At 40.5% G+C, this 26,783-nt stretch overlaps 1 protein-coding gene across 8 annotated transcripts in view; it reads left to right on the top strand.

Annotated features, from left to right (window-relative positions):
* The first annotated feature begins 2,488 nt into the window (after positions 1-2,488).
* Positions 2,489-26,783, top strand: part of CDC42SE2 (CDC42 small effector 2) — a 114,567-nt gene continuing 90,272 nt past the window's right edge. For 5 of the 8 annotated variants that reach the window (XM_073802480.1, XM_073802482.1, XM_073802479.1 and 2 more), the window contains exons 1-2: positions 2,502-2,630; positions 18,771-18,869. The gene's annotated coding sequence lies outside the window, so the exon portion shown is untranslated. Of the gene's footprint in view, positions 2,631-18,770; positions 18,870-26,783 lie in introns of all 8 variants that reach the window. The other 3 variants (XM_019924376.3, XM_019924377.3, XM_019924378.3) reach the window with 2 other exon arrangements.

Genomic DNA, 26,783 nt, shown 5'->3' on the forward strand with positions numbered 1-26,783 from the left:
GACTACATTTGTAATTCAAAGGAAGGATTACAAATATATATACCAAGTTCAGAAATTTTCTGCGTTTTTTTTGTCATAGGACTTAAAAAATATTTTTTTTTCTTTTTATTGAAGTAGAGTTGATTTACAATGCTGTGCCAGTCTTGGCTGTGCAACAAAGTGACTCAGTTATAGACATAGAGACATTCTTTTTTTTATATTCTTCCATTATGGTTTATCACAGCATACGGACATTTTTAGCATTAAAATGCCTTTGAGTTTTACACCAGAAAGTTTTCTCTAATTTATCATGTTTGTCTTCTTCAGTGAAATAGAATACCATGATAGCAATGGTTAGAAAAACTGCATTGAATGTCAAGTTATCACTGTACTCAGAGTAACCAGAAAATCAAAATGCTTATGTTATGATGTAGATAGGGATCTTATGGTTAACTGATAGAAATTGGAACCAAGAGGAAGTTTAAAATAAAAAATTGGTCATTTTTTGTTGCTTTGCACTTTTTATTACCTAGGAGACTTAAAATTGTTTTCATTTACTCTAGGCACTTGGGATACATCAGCTGAACAAAACACAAAATCCCATCTTCTACTGGGGAAGACAGACATTAAAACATAAATATACAACAGATAAATTGTAAAGATTTTTGCAAGGTTTTAAGTGTCATGGGAAGAAAAGAAGAAGCAAGTTAGGAAGGACTGAGAGTTGGGTTTGGGGTGGTTACAGTTTTAAATAGCGTGGTCAGGCTGAGTATCATTGTTAAGGTAAGATTGGATCAAGGAGTTAAAAGAGGTGAAGGTGGACACCAGGGAAGAATGTTACCGGCAGAGAAAAAACTCTCACAAAGTCCCTGTCTGGAATATACAAGCAACTGGAGTCAGGGAGTAAAGCAAAAGGCAAATCCAAGGGCTTTGTAGAAACCGTGAAGACCTTTTTTTTTTTTTTTTAACATCTTTACTGGAGTATAATTGCTTTACAAGGGTGTGTTAGTTGCTGCTGTACAACAAAGTGAATCAGCTATACATATACATATATCCCCATATCCCCTCCCTCTTGCGTCTCCCTATCCCACCCTTCTAGGTGGTCACAAAGCACCGAGCTGATCTCCCTGTGCTATGCGGCTGCTTCCCACTAGCTATCTATTTTACATTTGGTAGTGTATATATGTTAATGCCACTCTCTCACTTTGTCCCAGCTTACCCTTCCCCCTCCCCGTGTCCTCAAGTCCATTCTCTATGTCTGCATCTTTATTCCTGTCCTGCCCCTACGTTCCTCAGAACCATTTTTTTTTTTTTAGATTCCATATATATGTGTTAGCGTAAGGTATTTGTTTTTCTCTTTCTGACTTACTTCATTCCGTATGACAGACTCTAAGGACCTTAGCTTTTACAGTTTAGGAAATGGGGAGGCAATGGAAGATTTTGACCAGATGAGACAGGAGCTGACTTTTTTTGTAGGAGGATATTCTGATTGTTGTTTTGATAATAGACTGCGTTAATGGTGGGCAGGTAGACCATTTAGTAGGCCACCGAAGTATACTCGAGGCCAGAGCAGATGAAAAGTGATTCAGGGGAGAAGTGGTCTGATTCTGGTTTATTTTGAGGGCGCAACCAACAGACATGCTTGACAGAATGGAGGTGAAGAGGAGAGAATGAGAGGAGCCAAGGATGACTCCAAGTTTTTGACCTGAGTAACTAACTAGAAGGACTGTGGCATGGTTTTGAGTTGCTTTTTGAGCAAGGGAGACCTAACTCTAAATTTAGCGGGAAAAGAAAACTAATGTTGCACTCATATAATCAATCAAGACGGGGAAGACGTACTATATTATATTCCAAGTATGGTAGGTATTTTGGTGGAGGGTCTACTGCTAGATAAGCGCACTCTTAAGTGTTTCTGATTTCTGGGATATATAAAATATACAGGTAAGGGCTCAGAGATCCAGTAGACGAGTAATTTCACACATTTCAAATGCCATGTGGGTGTTCTCGGCCTTAAGCCAGGTAATGACGGATTCAACAATTCTGACGTTTCCATTTAAAAAACGGGGGAGGGTGGTTTGGTGATTTCAGGGCATCTATCTCTCAACTACTACTGAGAGACAGCTGGTCCTAAGGCTCAGCCACGACCCTAGCCCGCCTGGGAGCGTTCCCACTTCCAGCGCAGGCGCCGTCTGGGGAGGGGGCGCGAGGTCTTGCTGCCGGCTGCCGGGCTGAGAGTGGGGAGGGGCTCCCGAACGTTCCCACCCAGCCCCGATCGCCATCTTCCGGCGCGTTCTTTCCCGCGCGGACTCCAACCCCAGCTCTCTGCCCTCTTCTCGCCGGGGAAGGGGTTTCTAGCCCGCGGAGCTCGCGGGCAGTGCGCGTCGCTGAGGTGCGGAACAGAGTCCACCCCCAAGGCAGGGTACGGGGCGGGGCCGGCGTGGCGGCAGCTGTGCGGCGGCGCGGCCCTCCCGCTGCTCCCGGAGCGCGCGCCGCCTCTTGCCCCGCCTGCGCGCGAGCCAGGGCGTGGAGGGAGGGGCCAGGAAGCGGCGAGCGCGCTGGGGAGCGCAGCTGCGGGCGTGGGGGGACAGCAGCCGCGGAGCCGGCCCCGAGAGCGGCCGCGGCAGGAGCGAGCGGCGGAGACAAAGGCTACGGTGAGTGCATCTCCCGCCGGGGTCGCGCTCTGGGCCTCCCACCTTGCTCTCGGGGCCCCTTGGGCGGGGGCCCAAAGCCCCTAACCCCCGCCACCTAGGGCTTCAGGGCGAGTGCGGCCCTGCCCTGCCCGCTGCGCGCTGCGGGCTGTGGGCTGAGCCTGCGGCTCCATTTTCAGGTCTGGGCGAGGTCCTCATGCGGACCCTGCCTTTGGTTTTCCTTCCATTCCTTCTGGGAAATGGTTACATACTCTGTTCCGGATTCAAGACAAGCGGGCGGCTGAGAGAGCCAACCGCCCCCCCGTTGTAAAATGGAAATGAAGAGCCCCCTCCCCCCCCAACTTTGCAGGTCTGAAAGTCGGGAGGGTGGCGCGAGGGGCAGGCGGAGAGGGCCCGGGTCCTCCAGGTGAGTTTCGGAGGGGCGGGGACCGCCGGCTCGGGAGCCGGACTCTTGCCTGGGGCGTCCGGCGCGTTCCGCACGCGGGTCTCGCCGCGGTACTTTGGGCCCCGGAGAGAAAGCCCTGACCACCTCGGAGGAGGAACTCGTCCTACTCTTACAGGTTGTTTTACCCAGCGCTTGCTGCTTTAGTTGTGATTTTTGGTAACGGGTGTGGTAGTTAGCGGCTCGGTGATGCCGCATTAATAGGTGAAGAGGAGCCTCGATGGGCTGACTTAATGTGTACATGAAACAACACTGAGATTCCTCTTTAGCTGCTCTTATTTTGAGTGATAAGCTTTTGAAGGGGAATTTGATGCTAATGTTCAGTTTAAAAAATTAACGTTTTGTTAAAGGGCCTGACGTATAGTAAGTAGATGCTCAATAAAATACTTGAATGAAAAAATGAATCGTGAAACGTCAGAGAAAGCTGATCTCATATCTAGTACAATTTAGGCACATACTCTCTTGATTCAAGTTAAAGGAAAAAATTGGCAAACACGTTATTTTGGCTTATATGCTTGTTTTTTGTTTTCACGCAACATACACATACTGTTGAAAAATCAGTTATTTTCAATATTAGGAGCATAGAAAATGCATTTGAAATTAATCATTTTGAGGAAAGTTGGTAGACATTTTGATGTTTCCTAAAAATCAACCATATTGATCTAATTTTCTTTTGAAAGAATGGAGAAGATAAAGAAGAGGTGCTTCTATTCTGTTTGGTTGAGACCCTGCTTTCCATTTCATTATGAATAAAGAAGTTTATGTGCTTTTGAGGGACTCTGGCATGGTCTTGAGTTGCTTTTTGAGCAAGGGGGAACTTTAAGGGAAAAAGGAAAGCTAATGTTGCAGTAATATAATTAAACCTCACCACTTACTCAGCAGATATTCATTAAGCACCTATTATATGCTGGCACCTGTGCTGGCTGCTGATTTCCTAGGGGCAAACAAAACCCACAATTATCTTTTTCTTAGCCTGAGCGTGAAGTTCGTTCCTCATTATGGATGTTGCAAGGACAGACTGTCTTATACCCCTAGTGCCTATTTAAAATTGGGAAAGATGGCAGGTGAATAGCAGGAAGTGTAGATCCATAACAGTCTATTTAAAGGTTAATAAGTAACTTTATAGGGCTAAGATCATTGGGTTATGTTTTCATATTGTCAGTTTAATAAAATCTGTTTTTTTAAATGAAGAGAGGAAGAAGTTTAACAAACTAGTATTTTTATTCTCTCTCCCGTATTAGATGTTTTTGGTACAGTGTATTTATTGAAAAGTAATGTTCTGTTTTCTGTAAATAATCTTTGCTGTACAACATGTTCTGTTGTTAAAAATCTCCTAAGAGAAACAGTGGATTCCTTTTCTATAAGAAGTGTTTTTAAATAAAGCACCTTTTCAGAAATTTTATTTTGACCTTTTATTCATCATTTACAAATGGAGTATTGACTTGATAGTACTGAGAAGTGAAGAACTGTTAGTAGTGATTTGTAGTTCTATATCTGAATTTTACCTCTAGTATTAAAACTGGTAAAACTGTTTTAGTAAACAGTAAAAGAGGATGATTTGTAGTATTGCACTTATTAATTCTGAACGTAAGGTTGTGTTGTCTGTTTTTATCTTATTTACATATGATAAAAAGTACTTATTTGAATTCTTCAGAAGTCCAAATTAATGCGCTCCAAAGTCAGTCTTGATCATTACAGAAAAATGTATTGATAGATTAATAATTTTTTTACAGATAACTTTTGAATATATAAATTTATTTATTTATTTTTGGCTGCGTTGGGTCTTTGTTGCTGCTCACGGGCTTTCTCTAGTTGTGGCAAGTGGGGGCTACTCTTCATTGCAGTGCACGGGCTTCTCGTTGTCATGGCTTCTCTTGTTGCGGAGCACACGCTCTAGGCACGTGGGCTTCAGTAGTTGTGGCACGCGGCCTCAGTAGTTGTGGCGCACAGGCTTAGTTGCTCCACGGCATGTGGGATCTTCCCAGACCAGGGCTTGAACCTGTGTCCCCTGCATTGGCAGGTGGATTCCTAACCACTGCGTCACCAGGGAAGCCCCTAACTTTTGAATTTAGGTGGACACTTTTGACCTGTTAACTGCTTATGCATTGTTGAAGATGATATGTGCATTCAAATAGAACTTTAAGATTTTTAGGGCTTCCTGGGTGGTGCAGTGGTTAAGAATCTGCCTGCCGATTCAGGGCACATGGGTTTGAGCCATGATCCGGGAAGATCCCACATGCTGCGGAGCAACTAAGCCTGTGCGCCACAACTACTGAGCCTGCACTCTAGAGCCCGGGAGCCACAACTACTGAGCCCACATACCACAGCTACTGAAGCCTGCGCCCTAGAGACCGGGCTCCGCAGCAAAAGAAGCCGCTGCAATGAGAAGCCCACACACCACAACGAAGAGTAGCCCCCCGCTCCTCGAAACTAGAGAAAGCCTGCGTGCAGCAACGAAGACCCAATACAGCCAAAGATAAATAAAATAAAAATAAACTGCAAAATGTCATTAAAAAAAAAGATTTTTACACTTACTAATAGTTTTTTATGGTTCCTATGAATAAGGAAAGTAATCCCTTAAATCTTAGTGGTAGAGAGTTGTGATAGTTTTTCTTTAAATATATATTTCTTGTAGGAAGAGTGACTTGATAGCGTACACCTGTGTGTTCCTTGTAGTCTGTTGATGAGAAACCTAATAACAAATGTAATAGTGATGATTAGAACAGTGTAAGCCTTATGTTGAATAAAAAGTGCTTGGCATATTTTATTTGGGTAAGAATTTCATCAGGGTTTTTGACAGTCAGCAGCGTCAACACATGTTAAAGTAATTTTTCCAAGAAATTAGAACCTGTAATGACTTCTTTATTTATTTTTTTGACTTCTTTATTTTTTGTACTTTAAAAAAAATACCGTGTTTTCAAGGCATTATTCCTACCTTGGAGTAGTTCATAATGTTTTAAGGCTGAATAAATTCGAGGATCATTCCATTTTATAATTGTTGGAATATTCAAAGTGTGTTTATGCTTTCTTCATCAGGGTATGTGTGTTTATTGTTGGGGCTGGTTGTCTTTTTTTGTTGTAATATCCTTTAGAATAATTTAGAAAGCGTGATCTTTATCAGATGTAATTAATAAAGTGATTAAGAATGATACTGGTCTGACATATTGTAGCTGTGCCCATATTGTCTGTATAGATTGTGAAAGACTATTAATTAACAGTTGTAAAATGCTTTAAACTGACTTCTCACATTTATTCAGTAAGATAGGTTTCTATTATGTTTTTATGTCCCAGTTATCTCTCTTTATCATGAAAGTGTTTAGATTTCTCATCTGCTTTAGGATGAGTCTGGGTTATTTTGTTAAGGCTTCCTAAGACTTTTCTCTCAGTTGCAGATGCATATTAGTTTTCATCTGTTTCAGTGTTCTTAATCTCAGTTCTCATGAAAGTAATATTTTAACATTTATTGAATGTTAAATGTTAATAAATAAAGTTTTAGATCTGTCTTAGAGGGACACATGTACTTACCCTTAATAGTTAGGTGAGGGCATTTATTCTGATTTTTTTTCATACTACCTGGAAAAACTTGGAATTTAACTTATTAATTATTAACTTTATGCATTCTGCCTCAGTTCAAAGCTTAAGTATACTTGAACCTTTCTATAATACTAACAAATAATGAACAGAGGAAGACTTAGCTGAAACTGCTCTGGGACCCCATCCAAAGGGAGTTTTTGAACTGAAAGCCAAAAAATTTGGTAATGAGTTGTCTTTATCATGACACCATTAAATACCTGCAAACCTATTTTAGTCAAAATGGATTATAGTAAAACAAACTCCCTCTTTTTCCTAGAAAGCATTAGATAACTCCATGTTAAATTTAGGTGTGTTTGAAAATGACTGAATGATGAGCACTATTTCCATCTTGTGGCTTACTCACTTAGAAATTCATGGTAAGACTTTTTTTTAGTCTATTATAATTTATTAACAAATAAGTATTGATTTTAAATGTGTTTAAGCTTGTAATTCACAAAGTTAGAAAAATATGAAAACAATTCCAAGAAAAGGAGAAAACTAAGATTTCTTATTAAATCTTTAGGATTGAATTTTTGTAAGCATCTCGTACTAAACCAAAATCATTTTGTTTCATTCGACTTAATCTACTTTCACTTTTTTGCTCAATAAAGCAAAAATGAATTTTTTGTATATTCAGCATTGTGTATATTTAGCACCTAATAGATAGTGGGAGCCCATGGATATTTGTGGAACTGAAATGGATGGGATTTGATAAGGGTTTAAGCAGAAAACAGCTTTCTTTCTCTCAGTGTACCTTCAAAGCCTCCCTGTACATTGTCTTTCCCTGACTTTCCAGCTCTTAGGAAGACCAGATAACTTTTCTAGTTAATTTTAGGGGTAAAAAGTCTTATGCTCATTTGTCAGTAATAGGCTTATTTTAGTCATTAGAAGGTGCAGTTCAGAATAATAATGTGTTCAAACTCTTACACAATATAGAACTTTTTTTTGGTAGTTCAGAACTGCTTCAGAGCAAGAAGCCTGCTTTGGAGGAAGAGTCCTGAGAGGCTTCTCTTTTTTACTTTGCCAGCTCCTCTTTAGTATGCTGTCAGATTCACCTGTCCACGGGCCAGTTCAGTGGGAAAAGAGGATTGGGGGAAAAGGTATGGTTTTAATGTGGCTCCTCCTATTGTGATCTGGCAGCTGTGCCTTCTGAGTTGGACAGGTTGTTTAAAGCTGACTCTGGAGGAGTGCTGGAAATGGTTTTCTTGGGGATTCCATGTCTGGGAACCTCCAGCTATAATTCCTGTGATATAATTCTTCTTCTCCAGTCCTTTAGGCTTCTAGTTGCACTCATTTGCAGGCTCACTGTGCCTGGGAGAGGTTTTGCTTTACTCTTTAAGGTAGTTCTGTCACATTTAAACCAGACCTGCCTGTACTTTATTAAGATTATTTCACAGAACACAGTTTCAAGCGTTCCATCGGGGTTTCAGTTTCCTATCTTTCCAGTTCCTAATGTCAAGCACCCCCACTTGAACTCTACTTCTGTGTCTGGGACCTGTTGTACAGTCCGTTGCTGCTACTCCCTTTTTTAGCATCCCAACCCCTCCTTCCTCCATTTCCTCACTTAATTATTTATCCTGCTTTGAATCCATAGTCCACTGTTAAAATTTCTTCCTTTTATAAAGCCTCAGTTCTCTTTTAGCACCTCTCCCTTCATGTACTTACTTGGTAACCACCAACCCCCCGAATCCAGTTCTCCATCTAGTCCAGCCGATACCTGGCAGTTGAGCGTGAATTGAGGAAGACATACCTGTGCTGACCTGTTCTCCTTTCGTGTTGGCCAAGGAGTGTCCTTCGTGCTGTCCACAGTCCTTTAATCATAGTATCAATCAGTCCCTGGTTGAATCACTCTGCCAGTCCCCTGACAATTTTACACCTCTCCTCAAACCTCTAGTGCCTCTTTTCTTCATTTTCTGCTGATGACCTTGTTTCCTGTATATTAAAAATGAAAGCAATCAGGAGAAAACTTTTGTATGTCTCCTCGCATCTGTACGCAGACTCTATGCATTTCCTACTGTGCTGTGACCATCACCTCTCTCACCCCTGGTTCTGTGCCCCTCCTGTCAGGGACTTTGCTTTGCCTCAGGATTTATCCCATTCTCCTGCCTGCCAATGAGCTGTCTCATCAGTGTTTCCCATTTGTATTGGATTATTCCTATCAGCATATAGATATGCTGAAATATCTCCCATCTTTATTTTTTAAAATATTTATTTATTTATTGGCTGCATCAGGTCTTAGTTGTGGCATGCGGGATCTTTTGTTGTGGCGCATGGGCTCATCGTGACATGTGGGCTTCTCTCTAGTTGTGGCGTGCGGGTTTTCTCTTCTTTAGTCGTGATGTGCAGGTTCCAGGGTGTGGGCTCTAGTGGGTGTAGTTTGTGGCAAGAGGGCTCTAGTTGAGGCGCATGAGCTCAGTAGTTGTGGTGCGTGGGCTTAGTTGCCCCCTGGCAGGTGGGATCTTAGTTCCCTGACCAGGGGTTGAACCTGCATCCCCTGCATTGGAAGGTGGGTTCTTTACCATTGCACCATCAGGGAAGTCCCTCCCATCTTTCAAAACAAGCAAACCTATCCCAATAGCACATCTTTCTTCAGCTACTGTTCTTCAAGAGTTGTTATTTGTGGTCACCAGTACTCCCTCTCTGTCTTGGATCCACTGCAGTTGTTTTTTTTTCTCCTCCATGCTACATTAACAGCTCTTGTGAGATTGCTTACTAGTGACCTCCTTGGTGACAAATTCCCCAGCCAGTTCTCAATCCTAATCTCACTGGATGTAGCAGCAGAAGCATTTGAAGTGGTTGGTAATTTTCTTTTCTTTGAAACCTTTCTTTCCTTTGTTTCTGGGGCACTTCTGCTTATTTTCAGTTTCTTTTGCTGGTTCCTTTTTGTTGTCCCAACTTCTGAAAAATAAGACAGTGTCCTGAGCTCTATGTTTAGACCTCTTCTGTATTTATACATAGTCTCCTGTGAGCTCATCCTATCCTCTAGCTAGAATTATCATATATTTCAAACTAAAAATGTTATCTCTCTCCTGGATCTCTTTCCTAACCTTCAGACTTATATACCCAGCTGCCTAGTCAACATTTTCAATTAGACATCCCAAATTTAACCTGTCAGCACTGAACTCCTCATCCTCCTTCCTCCTTCCCCCACCCCAGGGATTGTTCCTATTCCAGTTTGCCTCATTTTATTAAATGTCAACTCCATCTTTATTTCTCTGACTGTAACCTTATAGACACTCTTGATTCCTGTTTCTCACACATTCACATGTAATTCAAAAAAATGTATCATGAAAGTATGTCTTTTATTTACCTTAAAATCTACTTTAAGAATAAATATGACCACAGCCTGCTGTCTTCAACGGCCCACCCCCCCACCCCCCCCCCCCCACCCCGCTGTGCAGCCATCCTCTCTTGCCTGTTGTTATTTTAGTCATCTCCTTTCTGGTCTCCGTCTTGCTTCTGCTCTTCTCTGTTCTCAACACAGCAACCAGGACAGTCGTTTTGAAATGAAAGTCTGATTATTTTACTCCTATGTTCAAAACTCTTTGGTGGTTTTTCGTATCATTTTGAGTAAATGCCAGAATATAACAGTGCCTACCAGGAGGCCCTCCATCATCTGTGTGGCTGGCCTCTCTGATTACATGTCCTACTCGTTTCTCCTTGGCTTATCCCATACCAGGCATGTACCTTGGACCTGCTGGGTGCAGTCTTGCTTTAATGTCCTTAGGGAAAGAGCTTTGTTGTTTTCACTTCAAAATCCCCAGTATTCTGCACATGGTGGTTGCTCACATTTGCCAAATGAATGTCTGCTTGTTATTCATGTCTTTGATAACAGCTTATGTGTATGTTTTTCTAACTAAAAGTATTTCAGTTAAAAGTATTTCACCTAAAACCATATAGTCCCATAAGAAGTAAAAACAAATTTAGATACAAGAGAAAATGGTAAGTTTGAGATCAATTTTTGTGTATAGAAAGTGAGAATACACAGAAAAATGGTAAAGGACAGCGGAGGTGAGAAAGGAATGAAGAGAGGTAAGGTAAATGGAATAAAGAAAAGGAAAGCCTGATTTGGAAGTAGGGTGCCACTTAAAAAAATTTTTTTTTTTTGGCTTGCCCCACATTTCTCTTTAGGCTTTGTTTCTTGAATTCTAAGTCTTGTTGATTTACATGGGTGTAGACACTACAAGTTGGACTGCACTTACATTTTTTTTTATCAGGGGTATGGGTTCAAATGAGATTCAAAACCAAAACTTAATTGCTTTTCAATTGCCAAACTCCTTTCATTAAAGAAAAGCAGTTGGGCTTCCCTGGTGGCGCAGTGGTTGAGAGTCCGCCTGCCGATGCAGGGGACACGGGTTCGTGCCCCGGTCCGGGAAGATCCCGCATGCCGTGGAGCGGCTGGGCCTGTGAGCCATGGCCGCTGAGCCTGCGCGTCCAGAGCCTGTGCTCCGCAACGGGAGAGGCTACAACAGTGAGAGGCCTGCGTACTGCAAAAAAAAAAAAAAAAAAAAAAAAAAAAAAAAAAGCAGTTGCCATTACCAAGAAAGTAGTTTACCTGGTGATATTCTTAGCATTTCTTGTTTTTTTGTAGAACGCTCAAACAGAAATCTCATAGTTTGAGGGAGGGATGTTCGGGGTACAAAAATTTGTTACTGTACCTTGTCCTTTCAGTACTGCACTGCCTGTTTATTCCCCCCTCAAAAGAGAGGGGGGCCTATATCAGCACAATTATTGTAGTTCTGTGGTAAAGTAGCAGCTCGCTACATTAATGTATACAAGTCTATTGAGTAATATTTATTGTATGCATATTTGTGCTCTTAAATGAAAAAAATGGAATATATTTAAACTTAAGCTTAACTGGTATTTAGGTAGGAAATGCAAGTGCAAGAGAAATTAATAATATGTAGACTTTAAGTATTTCATTCTGCTGAGACAAGATTTTTTAATTCTTTTTTTTTCTGAGTTATAGGTTTCATTTCGTGTTGGTTGAAAGATATCCTTTAAATAAATTATTGAAATAGGTGGCTTAGAAGTTCCTGAATGAATAATTTTTTATGTGCAAGCATAAATTATTCTCCATAAACCAGTCTAAACATTTCCCTGTTTTTTTTAAATGACATTTAAAATTTTTTTTCTTTTTTTTTTTTTTTTTGGGCTGCATCAGGTCTTAGTTGCAGCATGCAGGATCTTTCATTGTGGCTTGGGATCGTCATTGTGGCAAGCAGGCTTCTCTCTAGTTGTGGCGTGTCGATTTTTCTCTCTGTAGCTGTGGCGCAGGCTCCAGAGTGTGTGTGCTCGTGTAGGCACACTGGCTCTCCCGTTGAGGTGTGCAAGCTCAGTAGTTGTGGCACGTGGGCTTAGTTGTGCCATGGCGTGTGGGATCTTAGTTCCCCAACCAGGGATCGAACCCGCATCCCCTGCGTTGGAAGGCGGATTCTTCACCACTGGACCACCAGGGAAGTCCCTTCCCTGTTTTTGTATAATATGTAGTAATTTATATCTTGATCGTCTTGTCTGATGGACTTTTATGTGGCCATAATGTGGACTTAATTTTCACAATCACAGAGGTGTGGACATGTATGTATTTGTTTGTATCTTCACAGTTTTTATAATATGCAAATATAAGTTAATGTATATGCTTGTTACTATAACTCCTAAACAATAACATCTATAAATCAGACTTGATATTTTATTTTTCTTTCACGTTAAAATATGAAATTAAAATATAGTTTTTAATATGAAAACTTACGGCTATTATATTTTTTTTTTTTTTTTTTTTTTTGCGGTACGCGGGCCTCTCACTGTTGTGGCCTCTCCCGTTGTGGAGCACAGGCTCCAGACGTGCAGGCTCAGCGGCCATGGCTCACGGGCCCAGCCGCTCCACGGCATGCGGGATCCTCCTGGACCAGGGCATTAACCCGTGTCCCCTGCATCGGCAGGCGGACTCTCAACCACTGCGCCACCAGGGAAGCCCCTATTATAGCTTTTTAAAAGTTTACTTGCATACTGTGTAGTGTCGTTTCAGATGACATGCAAGCAAATGCTTTCCTACAGTATTGAATTTATCGTTCTACACTTTGTAGACTAATTAGGTCATCTTCATTAGAATTTGATATTGACCTACCTGAATTCATATGTTAGCATTTCACGTATGAAATAACCATCTTGGATTAATAAGATAATATTTCTGAACTGATGTGTGGTCCTGCCACTACACTTATTTCAGCTATATTCATAGTTTGAGGCCTATCATACTTACACTTCCTTAATTTCATAATGTTCTACATAGATTGTGAAGTAACCAGAGTGATTATATTGAGAAAAGTTAATAAAATTAATAGGCTTTGACTTAAGTCTCATAAAGGGTCATTAAAATAATGCTTTAACATTCATTTAACATTTATCAGCTACTATATGAAATTGTTTCCAATCCACTCAGGGTAAAATACAAACTAAATCCACTCAGTAAAATACAAACTATACTCATCCAGAAAATACAGTCTCACACTCTGTGTATATGATATGGCCCTGACAGCCTCTCAGGAGTATTTCATCTTTGCTCACTAAGTTCTAGCCACATTATCATTCATTTTCTCAAACATGCCATGCTTGTTCTTGCCCTATTAAGGCTTTTACACTGGTCGTTTCCTCTGTCTGAAAGAGTCTTCCCCAGATCTTAGGAAGGTTGGCCTCTTATCTTTCAGATCTCAGCTTAAATATCGACTCATTTCTTTACCACTCAGTTTAAAATAGCCCCCGCCCCCCACTGCTGTTTTGCTTTCTTAACAGCGTAAGTAGGAAACTGGATAATTCGGGCGAAAGCTTGTTATAGAAAGGATGAGATCAGACTGTTAGGTGGAACCAGTGGTGTGTTGGAGCTGGTGAATTGATTGTGTGCATCTCTCCAGCTCCACATTCAGTTGATGGCATGTTGACAGCTTGAAACTGGCTACAATGGGACTGTTTACAACATGGGAATTGGCAAAAGCTACAAACCAGGGCCTTTTTCCCAGAGAGGTGGTGGTTAAATATTGATCACCAGACCACAGAGTGGGACCATATAAAATTGCTGCTTTTACAGATTAAAAAATGCTTGAATATTGGCAATTTCTTATGGTTTAACTTAGTGGAGTTACTTATTTCGGTTTAAAGATAATTTCTTCGTAGGAGTCAATAAAATTACCTCAGTGCTTTACCTAATTTTTCTAGATTGATTTAATATGTAAAGATTGTCTGTTTATATGTTTGTATATTAATTGCTTAGCGATATATTGAATTTTTAACTATTTCATTTCAAAGCAGACACATCTGCTTGAGACATCTTTAGGGGTGTTCTTGGCTCTGCAATTAAGTGCTAAGCCCATTGACAGATGTTCTTTTTCTGGTGAAGAAACCAGAGCTGATTCAATTTGAGTTATAAATTGTTAGATAATTTTTTAAAATATGCCTTTCAGAATGATTTACCTAGATACATGTGTGTTCAGTTTTTTCTTGGCTTTTTCTTTTTTTCCTTTGGCCATTATCATTCTTTAAGTGTTTACTTATTATCTGACTATTTACTGGCTGCTCAGTGATTTCTTCTGTGAATCAGTATCTCCAAATCAATGAAATGATTTGTCTTATTTCTCAAGTGTTAGTATCATTAGTTTTTCCCTATGGGCTTCCCTATCTATGGTCACCTGGGCATTCCAAGCCATTTTCCACCCTTACAACTCAGTTTTAAAAACAGACATGAAGTTACTTCTTTCTTAGAAGCACTATTTTCCTGTCTGAGGGAATTTATTGTTTAAAAACTGAACCTTGTTGGCTGAGGAGATTTCACTAACATTTCTTGAGCAACATTTGCATCATGTTAACTCTGAGTATGTGAATTTGAATTGGTAATATTGAATAAAATATGGCACACAGGTTTCTTTAACTCAGATTGTCCTGTGTCTTATGCACAAGCACTAAAAAATAAGTTGTGTTTAATGCAGAACATCAGAATACACATATAAACTAAAGAAGAAAAGCACTTCCATAATCCTAAGATAACCACTAGTAATTTTTGATGTGCCCTTCCAGATAAATCAGTGAATATTTTTTCCACAAAAGCAAGATCTTAGTACACATACTATTCTACAACATCTCACTTTACCAAATACTGTGATCATAAAAGCATTACTTTTTATTATTTCAGTTTGAAAGGATCTTACAAAGTGGAAATTTTGTTGATAACACGGTAAAGCTGTAAGTAAAGTTGTGATTAAAAACAGTGGTGTTTATGGAGAGTAGAATGTGGAAAGTTACCTTGACAGGAATTAACTTCAGCAGTAATTTTTTTCTTAAGAACACTCTTACTATTGTACAATAGCCTGATTGTATTATACCCGCTAAGGAAAACAGTACATGATTCTGTGTACAGTAGAATTATTTTAATAATAGCCCTAGAGTAAATTAGGGGGCTGTAGGTAAGTTCCTATTTTTTGGTCTGCCCCAAGTCCTATTGATGCTTTAGTATTAAAATAATTTTAAAAGAAAAATGTATTTTATTGAACGGCTCCATCTATCTAAATTATGTTAGTTTTATTAGATAATGCTGCCCTTTTTATATGAAGAGTGTGGGAGTTCTTGGAAAAAGAAAATTTTAGTATAAGAATTCTTGTTTTAATATTTGAGTTGATTTTTGTTTCATGAATTTGAAAATCCTTGTGGAATTGTTACTGGTGTTTAGTATCCTTTGGAAATCAGTCCTAATCTTGTCAAGCAGATGTTTGGGTCTTAAAGTAGCAGTTTTTTAAGCTAATCAAGGGTCCTGTAACAGATGTGTAATTTAACTGACTTTTCCTTGACCACAGTGGTATCCGTTACCTAGGGTAAACGATTTCTTGCTTTGTTTTTATTCTTGACCTTGTCCTGTTCTGTGTATTACTGCTTGCTCACCAGGTCCTGCAGTCATCTCTTAGGTACGTAGCTAAAGTAGCCATTTCTGTTACCCGCAGGGCTACTTCCTGGCTGGTGCATATATTGCTGAAAACATTTCTTATGTGGTACAGGAGAATAAAAAGCAATGTAGTTGATGTGGCTTTTTTCTACTGAGAAATGATGCATTCGTTTGGCTAAAGTGGAGACTGGCAGTCAGCCCCTAAAAAATGTTTTTCACCGAGTGATCACATGTTTGTAAATGGATATGCAAGAGCTTCTGCTTGTTGGAAGGTGTAGTGAATCTTGATATAAATTCAAGAAAAGTGTTTAGAATTATTCCATACATCTTGCTCTTTAAAGAACTGGTATTTTTAAGAACAGTTTAATTTTACAGTGAATTTTTTTTTTTTTTTTTTTTTTTTTTTTTTTGCCATACGCGGGCCTCTCACCGTTGTGGCCTCTCCCATTGTGGAGCACAGGCTCCGGACGCGCAGGCTCAGTGGCCATGGCTCATAGGCCCAGCTGCTCCGCGGCACGTGGGATCTTCCCAGACCGGGGCACGAACCCGTGTCCCCTGCATCGGCAGGCGGACTCCCAACCACTGCGCCACCAGGGAAGCCCTACAGTGAATTTTTAAGCTTCCCATTTTTATATTTATTTTTTGAATAATGACTCTGTTTTTGTAAAAATGGTACATACACACTAAAGAAGCTTAGAAATAGTCACATTGTAAATGGCAGAACTAGTATTCAGAGTCTTGTCTGACATTCAGAGTCTTGTCTGACATTCAGAGTCAGTGAGCTTCGGAAGCACTGTAAAGTGGTAGAAAGAATGTGGACTTTAGAATTAGGTGCACCTTAGTTGATCCCTAATTTTGCTGTGTATCTGCTGTATGGCAGGATCTTACCCTTGGTGACTTTTATTTTCTTTTTAGATTAACTGAGGGTAATAGGTTTGTTATGAAGCACACATTAAGTACTTGGCCTGTAGAAGGTGTTAATAACTGTTTTTCCTTTTTACTGTGCCATATTGTTTGAAAATATCTCTGCAAGTCATTTGGGACAATTAGCTTAAAAGTGAATTGCAGTCAGGCAACTGGAAATATATGTAACCCAGGTGGACTCATATTGTAGTGTCCTTTTTTTTTTTAAAGATTTTTTTGATGTGGACCATTTCTTTAAAAAATTAATTAATATTTATTTTTGGCTGTGTTGGGTCTTCGTTTCTGTGCAAGGGCTTTCTCCAGTTGCAGCGAGCGGGGGCCACTCTTCATCACAACGCGCAGGCCTCTCACTGTCGCGGCCTCTCTTGTTGTGGAGCACAGGCTCCGGACGGGCAGGCTCAGCCGCCGTGGCCTACGGGACCAGCTGTTCCACGGCATGTGGGATCCTCCTGGACCAGGGCACGAACCCGTGTCCCCTGCATCGGCAGGTGGACTCTCAACCCCTGCACCAGCAGGGAAGCCCATGTTGGCAGATTTTTAAGCACAGTTTTAATTTCATTACTTATGATTGGTCTGTTCATATTTTCTGTTTCTTCCTGGTTCAGTCTTGGAAGGTGATACCTTTCTAAGAATTTGTCCATTTCTTCCAGGTTGTCCATTTTATTGGCATAGAGTTGCCTGTAGTAGTCTCTTAGGATGCTTTGTATTTCTGCAATGTCTGGTGTAACTTCTCCTTTTTCATTTCCAATTTTATTGATTTGAGTCCTCTCCCTCTTGATGAGTCTGGCTAATGGTTTTATTAATTTTGTTTATCTTCTCAAAGAACCAGCTTTTAGTTTTATTGATCTTTGCTATTGTTTCCTTTGTTTCTATTTCATTTATTTCTGCTCTGATCTTTATGATTTCTTTCCTTCTGCTAATTTTGGGTTTTGTTTGTTCTTCTTTCTCTAATTCCTTTAGGTGTAAGGTTAGATAGTTTATTTGAGATTTTTCTTGTTTCTTGAGGTAGGCTTGTATAGCTATAAACTTCCCTCTTAGAACTGCTTTTGCTGCATTCCATAGGTTTTGGATCTTCTTGTTTTCATTGTCATTTGTCTCTAGGTATTTTTTGATTTCCTCTTTGATTTCTTCAGTGATCTCTTGGTTATTTAGTAATGTATTGTTTAGCCTCCATGTGTTTGTGTTTTTTACGTTTTTTTTTTCCCTGCAGTTCATTTCTAATTTCATAGTGTTGTGGTCAGAAAAAATGCTTGATACGATTTTAATTTTCTTAAATTTACTAAGGCTTGATTTGTCACCCAAGATACGATCTGTCCTGGAGAATGTTCCATTCGCACTTGAGAAGAAAGTGTAATCTGATGTTTTTGGATGGAACGTCCTATAAATATCAGCTAAATCTGTCTGGTCTGTTGTGTCATTTTAAGCTTTTGTTTCCTTATTTATTTTCATTTTGGAGGATCTGTCCATTGGTGTAAGTGAGGTGTTAAAGTCCCCCACTATTATTGTGTTACTGTCGATTTTCTCTTTTATAGCTGTTAGCAGTTGCCTTATGTATTGAGGTGCTCCTATGTTGGGTGCATATGTATTTATAATTGTTATATTTTCTTCTTGGATTGATCCCTTGATCATTATGTAGTGTCCTCCCTTGTCTCTTTTAACATTCTTTATTTTAAAGTCTATTTTATCTGATATGAGTATAGCTACTCCAGCTTTCTTTTGATTTCCATTTGCATGGAATATCTTTTTCCATCCACTCACTTTCAGTGTGTATGTGTCCCTAGGTGTGAAGTGGGTTTCTTGTAGATAGCATATATATGGGTCTTGTTTTTGTATCCATTCAGCGAGCCTGTGTCTTTTGGTTGGAGCATTTAATCCATTCACAGTTAAGGTAATTATCGATATGTGTGTTCCTTTTACCGTTTTCTTAATTGTTTTGGGTTTATTTTTGTTGGTCCTTTTCTTCTCTTGTGTTTCCCATTTGGAGAAGTTCTTTTAGCATTTGTTGTAGAGCTGGTTTGGTGGTGCTATATTCTCTTAGCTTTTGCTTGTCTGTAAAGCTTTTGATTTCTCCATCGAATCTGAATGAGATCCTTGCAGGGTAGTAATCTTGGTTGTAGGTTCTTCCCTTTCATCACTTTAAATATATCGGGCCACTCCCTTCTGCCTTGTAGAGATTCTGCTGAGAAATCATCTGTTAACCTTATGGGAGTTCCCTTGTATGTTATTTGTCATTTTTGCCTGGTTGCTTTCAGTAATTTTTCTTTGTGTTTATTTTTGTCAGTTTGATTACCTTGTGTCTCGACGTGTTTCTCCTTTGGTTTCTCCTGCCTGGGACTCTGCACTTCCTGGACTTTGGTGGCTATTTCCTTTCCCATGTTAGGTAAGTTTTGACTGCAATCTATTCAAATATTTTCTCAGGTCCTTTTTCTCTCTCTTCTCCTTCTGGGACCCCTGTAATGTGAATGTTGTTGCATTTAACGTTGTCCCAGAGGTCTGTTAGCCTGTCTTCATTTCTTTTCATTCTTTTTTCTTTATTCTGTTCCGCGGCAGTGAATTCCATCATTCTGTCTTCCAGGTCACTTATCCACTCTTCTGCCTGAGTTATTCTGCTGTTGTTTCCTTCTAGTGTAGTTTTCATTTCAGTTATTGTTCATCTCTGTGTTTTTTTTTTTTATAAATTTATTTATTTATTTTTGTCTGTGTCGGGTCTTTGTTGCTGAGTGTGGGCTTTCTCTAGTTGTGGCGAGTGGGGGCTATTCTTCATTGCGGTGCATGGGCTTCTCATTGCGGTGGCTTCTCTTTGTTGTGGAGTACGGGCTCTAGGCGCGCAGGCTTCAGTAGTTGTGTCATGAGGGCTCAGTCATTGTGGCTCATGGGATCTAGACCTCAGGCTCAGTAGTTGTGGCACACGGGCTTAGTTGCTCTGCAGCATGTGGGATCTTCCCAGACTAGGGCTTCAACCCGTGTCCCCTGCGTTGGCAGGCGGGTTCTTAAGCACTGCCCCACCAGGGAAGTCCCCATCTCCGTTTGTTTGTTCTTTTATTCTTCTAGATCTTTGTTAAACGTTTCTTGCATCTTCTTGATCTTTACCTCCATTCTTTTTCCGAGGTCCTGGATCATCTTCACTATCATTATTCTGAATTCTTTTTCTGGAGGGTTGCCTGTCTCCACTTCATTTAGTTGTTTTTCTGGGGTTTTATCTTGTTCCTTCATCTGGTACATAGTTCTCTGCCTTTTCATCTTGTCTGTCTGAATGTGGTTTTTGTTCCACAGGCTGCAGGGTTGTAGTTCTTCTTCTGCTGTCTGTTCTGTATTTTTATTTTTTTTATTTTTTATTTTTATTTATTTTTATTTTAACATCTTTATTGGAGTATAATTGCTTTACAATGGTATGTTAGTTTCAGCTTCACAACAAAATGAATCAGTTATATATATATACATATGTTCCCATATCTCTTCCCGCTTGCGTCTCCCTCCCTCCCACCCTCCCTATCCCACCCCTCCAGGCGGTCACAAAGCATGGAGCTGATCTCCCTGTGCTATGAGGCTGCTTCCCACTAGCTATCTACCTTACGTTTGGTAGTGTATATATGTCCATGCCTCTCTCTCGCTTTGTCACCGTTTACCCTTCCCCCTCCCCATAGCCTCAAGTCCATTCTCTAGTAAGTCTGTGTCTTTATTCCTGTTTAACCCCTAGGTTTTTCATGACATTTTTTTTTCTTAAATTCCATATATATGTGTTAGCATACGGTATTTGTCTCTCTCTTTCTGACTTACTTCACTCTGTATGACAGACTCTAGGTCTATCCACGTCATTACAAATAGCTCAATTTCGTTTCTTTTTATGGCTGAGTAATATTCCATTGTATATATGTGCCACATTTTCTTTATCCATTCATCTGATGATGGACATTTAGGTTGTTTCCATCTCTGGGCTATTGTAAATAGAGCTGCAATGAACATTTCGGTACATGACTCTTTTTGAATTATGGTTTTCTCAGGGTATATGCCCAGTAGTGGGATTGCTGGGTCATATGGTAGTTCTATTTGTAGTTTTTTAAGGAACCTCCATCTGTTCTCCACAGTGGCTGTATCCATTTACATTCCCACCAACAGTGTACGAGGGTTGCCTTTTCTCCACAGACTCTCCAGCATTTATTGTTTCTAGATTTTTTGATGATGGCCATTCTGACTGGTGTGAGATGACATCTCATTGTAGTTTTGATTTGCATTTCTCTCATGATTAGTGATGTTGAGCATTCTTTCATGTGTTTGTTGGCAGTCTGTATACCTTCTTTGGAGAAATGTCTATTTAGGTCTTCTGCCCATTTTTGGATTGGGTTGTTTGTTTTTTTCTTATTGAGCTGCATGAGCTGCTTATAAATTTTGGAGATTAATCCTTTGTCAGTTGCTTCATTTGCAAATATTTTCTCCCATTCTGAGGGTTGTCTTTTGGTCTTCTTTATGGTTTCCATTGCTGCGCAAAAGCTTTTAAGTTTTATTAGGTCCCATTTGTTTACTTTTGTTTTTATTTCCATTTCTCTAGGAGGTGGGTCAAAAAGGACCTTGCTGTGATTTATGTCATAGAGTGTCCTGCCTATGTTTTCCTCTAAGAGTTTTATAGTTTCTGGCCTTACATTTAGGTCTTTAATCCACTTTGAGCTTATTTTTGTGTATGGTGTTAGAGAGTGATCTAATCTCATACTTTTACATGTAGCTGTCCAGTTTTCCCAGCACCACTTATTGAAGAGGCTGTCCTTTCTCCACTGTACATTCCTGCCTTCTTTATCAAAGATAAGGTGTCCATATGTGCGTGGGTTTATCTCTGGGCTTTCTATCCTGTTCCATTGATCTATATTTCTGTTTTTGTGCCAGTACCATACTGTCTTGATTACTGTAGCTTTGTAGTATAGTCTGAAGTCAGGAAGCCTGATTCCTCCAGCTCCGTTTTTTGTTCTCAAGATTGCTTTGGCTATTCGGGGTCTTTTGTGTTTCCATACAAATTGTGAAATTTTTTTTCTAGTTCTGTGAAAAATGCCAGTGGTAGTTTGATAGGGATTGCATTGAATCTGTAGATTGCTTTGGGTAGTAGAGTCATTTTCACAATGTTGATTCTTCCAATCCAAGAACATGGTATATCTCTCCATCTATTTGTATCATCTTTAATTTCTTCCATCAGTGTCTTATAATTTTCTGCATACAGGTCTTTTGTCTCCTTAGGTAGGTTTATTCCTAAATATTTTATTCTTTTTGTTGCAGTGGTAAATGGGAGTGTTTTCTTGATTTCACTTTCAGATTTTTCATCATTAGTGTATAGGAATGCCAGAGATTTCTGTGCATTAATTTTGTATCCTGCTACTTTACCAAATTCATTGATTAACTCTAGTAGTTTTCTGGTAGCATCTTTAGGATTCTCTATGTATAGTATCATGTCATCTGCAAACAGTGACAGCTTTACTTCTTCTTTTCCGATTTGGATTCCTTTTATTTCCTTTTCTTCTCTGATAGCTGTGGCTAAAACTTCCAAAACTATGTTGAATAAGAGTGGTGAGAGTGGGCAACCTTGTCTTGTTCCTGATCTTAGTGGAAATGCTTTCAGTTTTTCACCATTGAGGACGATGTTGGCTGTGGGTTTGTCATATATGGCCTCTATTATGTTGAGGAAAGTTCGCTCTTTGCCTACTTTCTGCAGGGTTTTTATCATAAATGGGTGTTGAATTTTGTCAAAAGCATTTTCTGCATCTATTGAGATGATCATATGGTTTTTCTCCTTCAATTTGTTAATATGGTGTATCACGTTGATTGATTTGCGTATATTGAAGAATCCTTGCATTCCTGGAATAAACCCCACTTGATCATGGTGTGTGATATGTTTAATGTGCTGTTGGATTCTGTTTGCTAGTATTTTGTTGAGGATTTTTGCATCTATGTTCATCAGTGATATTGGCCTGTAGTTTTCTTTCTTTGTGACATCCTTGTCTGGTTTTGGTATCAGGATTGATGGTGGCCTCGTAGAATGAGTTTGGGAGTGTTCCTCCCTCTACTATATTTTGGAAGAGTTGGAGAAGGATAGGTGATAGCTCTTCTCTAAATGTTTGATAGAATTCGCCTGTGAAGCCATCTGGTCCTGGGCTTTTGCTTCTTGGAAGATTTTTAATCACAGTTTCAATTTCAGTGCTTGTGATTGGTCTGTTCATATTTTCTATTTCTTCCCGATTCAGTCTTGGAAGGTTGTGCATTTCTAAGAATTTGTCCATTTCTTCCAGGTTGTCCATTTTATTGGCATAGAGTTGCTTGTAGTAATCTCTCATGATCTTTTGTATTTCTGCAGTGTTAGTTGTTACTACTCCTTTTTCATTTCTAATTGTATTGATTTGAGTCTTCTCCCTTTTTTTCTTGATGAGTCTGGCTAATGGTTTATCAATTTTGTTTATCCTTTCAAAGAACCAGCTTTTAGTTTTATTGATCTTTGCTATTGTTTCCTTCATTTCTTTTTCATTTATTTCTGATATGATTTTTATGATTTCTTTCCTTCTGCTAACTTTGGGGTTTTTTTGTTCTTCTTTCTCTAATTGCTTTAGGTGCAAGGTTAGGTTGTTTATTCGAGATGTTTCCTGTTTTTTAAGGTAGGATTGTATTGCTATAATCTTCCCTCTTAGAACTGCTTTTGCTGCATCCATAGGTTTTGGGTCGTCGTGTCTCCATTGTCATTTGTTTCTAGGTATTTTTTTATTTCCTCTTTGATTTCTTTAGTGATCAATTTGTTATTAAGTAGTGTATTGTTTAGCCTCCATGTGTTTGTATTTTTTACAGATCTTTTCCTGTAATTGATATCTAGTCTCATAGCGTTGTGGTCGGAAAAGATACTTGATACAATTTCAATTTTCTTAAATTTACCAAGGCTTGATTTGTGACCCAAGATATGATCTATCCTGGAGAATGTTCCATGAGCACTTGAGAAAAATGTGTATTCTGTTGTTTGTGGATGGAATGTCCTATAAATATCAAGTGCATCTTGTTTAATGTATCATTTAAAGCTTGTGTTTCCTTATTTATTTTCATTTTGGATGATCTGTCCATTGGTGAAAGTGGAGTGTTAAAGTCCCCTACTATGAATGTGTTACTGTCGATTTCCCCTTTTATGGCTGTCAGTATTTGCCTTATGTATTGAGGTGCTCCTGTGTTGGGTGCATAAATATTTACAATTGTTATATCTTCTTCTTGGATCGATCCCTTAATCATTATGTAGTGTCCTTCTTTGTCTCTTCTAATAGTCTTTCTTTTAAAGTCTATTTTGTCTGATATGAGAATTGCTACTCCAGCTTTCTTTTGGTTTCCATTTGCATGAAATACCTTTTTCCATCCCCTTACTTTCAGTGTGTATGTGTCTCTAGGTCTGAAGTGGGTCTCTTGTAGACAGCAAATATATGGGTCTTGTTTTTGTATCCATTCAGCCAATCTGTGTCTTTAGGTGGGAGCATTTGGTCCATTTACATTTAAGGTAATTATCAATATGTGTGTTCCCATTCCCATTTTCTTAATTGTTTGGGGTTTGTGATTGTAGGTCTTTTCGTTCTTTTGTGTTTCTTGCCTAGAGAAATTCCTTTAGCAGTTGTTGTAGAGCTGGTTTGTTGGTGCTGAACTCTCTCAGCTTTTGCTTGTCGGTAAAGGTTTTAATTTCTCCATCAAATCTGAATGAGATCCTTGCTGGGTAGAGTAATCTTGGTTGCAGGTTTTTCTCCTTCAACACTTTCAATATGTCCTGCCACTCCCTTCTGGCTTACAGAGTTTCTGCTGAAAGATCAGCTGTTAACCTTATGGGGATTGCCTTGTGTGTTGTTTTTCCCTTGCTGCTTTTAATATGTTTTCTTTGTATTTAATTTTTGACAGTTTGATTAATATGTGTCTTGGCATATTTCTCCTTGGATTTATCCTGTATGGGACTCTCTGTGCTTCCTGGACTTGATTAACTATTTCCTTTCCCATATTAGGGAAGTTTTCAACTATAATCTCTTCAAATATTTTCTCAGTCCCTTTCTTTTTCTCTTCTTCTTCTGGAACCCCTATAGTTCGAATGTTGGTGCATTTAATGTTGTCCCAGAGGTCTCTGAGACTGTCCTCAGTTCTTTTCATTCTTTTTTCTTTATTCTGCTCTGCGTTAGTTATTTCCACTATTTTATCTTCCAGGTCACTTATCCGTTCTTCTGCCTCAGTTATTCTGCTATTGATCCCATGTAGAGTATTTTTCATTTCATTTATTGTGTTGTTCATCATTGTTTCATCTTTAGTTCTTCTAGGTCCTTGTTAACTGTTTCTTGCATTTTGTCTATTGTATTTCCAAGTTGTGGATCATCTTTACTATCATTATTCTGAATTCTTTTTCAGGTAGACTGCCTATTTCCTCTTCATTTGTGAGGTCTGGTGGGTTTTTATCTTGCTCCTTCATCTGCCGTGTGTTTTTCTGTCTTTTCGTTTTGCTTATCTTACTGTGCTTCGGGTCTCCTTTTTGCAGGCTGAAGGTTCGTAGTTCCTGTTGTTTTTTGTGTCTGTCCCCAGTGGCTAAGGTTGGTTCAGTGGGTTGTGTAGGCTTCCTGGTGGAGGGGACTAGTGCCTGTGTTCTGGTGGATGAGGCTGGATCTTGTCTTTCTGGTGGGCAGGTCCACATCTGGTGGTGTGTTTTGGGGTGTCAGTAGACTTATGATTTTGGGCAGCCTCTCTGCTAATGGGTGGGGTTGTGTTCCTGTCTTGCTAGTTGTTTGGCATAGGGTGTCCAGCATTGTAGCTTGCTGGTCGTTGAGTGAAGCTGGGTGCTGGCGTTGAGATGGACATCTCTGGGAGATTTTCGCTGTTTGATATTATGAGGAGCTGGGAGGTCTCTTGTGGACCAGTGTCCTGAAGTTGGCTCTCCCACCTCAGAGGCACAGCACTAACTCCTGGCTGCAGCATCAAGAGCCTTTCATCCACATCGCTCCTTAATTTGGGATGATTCGTTGTCTATTCATGTATTCCACAGATGCAGGGTACATCAAGTTGATGGTGGAGCTTTAATCCGCTGCTTCTGAGGCTGCTGGGAGATATTTCCCTTTCTCTTCTTTGTTCTCACAGCTCCCAGGGCCTCAGCTTTGGATTTGGCCCCACCTGTGCGTGTAGGTCGCTGGAGGGTGTCTGTTCTTTGCTCAGACAGGACGGGGCTAAAGGAGCCACCGATTCGGAGGCCCTGGCTCACTCAGGCCGGGGGGTAGGGAGGGTCACGGAGTGTGAGGCGGCAGAGGCCCGCGTGACGTTGCTAGCCTGAGGCGCGCCGGGGGAGTTGTCCCTGGATCCCGGGACCCTGGCAGTGGCGGGCTGCACAGGCTCCCTGGAAGCGGGTGTGGATAGTGACCTGTGTTCGCACACAGGCTTCTTGGTGGTTGCAGCAGCGGCCTTAGTGTCTCATGTCTGTCTCTGGGGTCCGCAGTTTTACCCGCGGCTCGCGCCCATCTCTGGAGCTCCCTTAAGAAGCGTTCTTAATCCCCTCTCCTGGCGCACCAGGAAACAAAGAGGGAAGAAAAAGTCTCTTGCTTCTTCGGCAGGTCCAGACTTTTCCCCGGACTCCCTCCCGGCTAGCCTTGGTGTACTAACGCCCTGCAGGCTGTGTTCACGCCACCAACCTCAGTCCTCTCCCGGCACTCCGATAGAAGCCGGAGCTGAGTGGCCGGCGAGCAGACAAGCCTCTCGGCTGGTGAGTGCCGGTCAGCCCCGATCCTCCGCGCTGGAATCTCTCTGCTTTGTCCTCTGCACCCCTGTTGCTGTGCTCTCCTCCGCGGCCCCGAAGCTCCCCCACTCCGCCACCCGCAGTCTCCGCCCGCGAAGGGGTTTCCTAGTGTGTGGACACTTTTCCTCCTTCACAGCTCCCTCCCGCTGGTGCAGGACCTGTCCCTATCCTTTTGTCTCTGTTTATTTTTTTCTTTTGCCCTAACCAGGTACGTGGGGGGTTCCTTGCCTTTTGGGAGGTCTGAGGTCTTCTGCCAGCGTTCAGTAGGTGATCCGTAGGAGTTGTTTCACGCGTAGATGTATTTCTGGTGTATCTGTGGGGAGGAAGGTGATCTCCGCGTCTTACTCTTCCACCTTGTATTTTTAGTTTTTTAAGGAACCTCCATACTGTTCTCCATAGTGGCTATACTAATTTACATTCCCACCAGCAGTGTAGGAGGGTTCCCTTTTCTCCATACCCTCTCCAGCACTTGTTGTTTGTAGATATTTTGATGAGGGCCATTCTGACCCGTGTGAGATGGTACCTCATTGTAGTTTTAAT

Source organism: Tursiops truncatus, chromosome 3 (genome assembly GCF_011762595.2).
Source record: "Tursiops truncatus isolate mTurTru1 chromosome 3, mTurTru1.mat.Y, whole genome shotgun sequence".
Classification (NCBI taxonomy): domain Eukaryota; kingdom Metazoa; phylum Chordata; class Mammalia; order Artiodactyla; family Delphinidae; genus Tursiops; species Tursiops truncatus.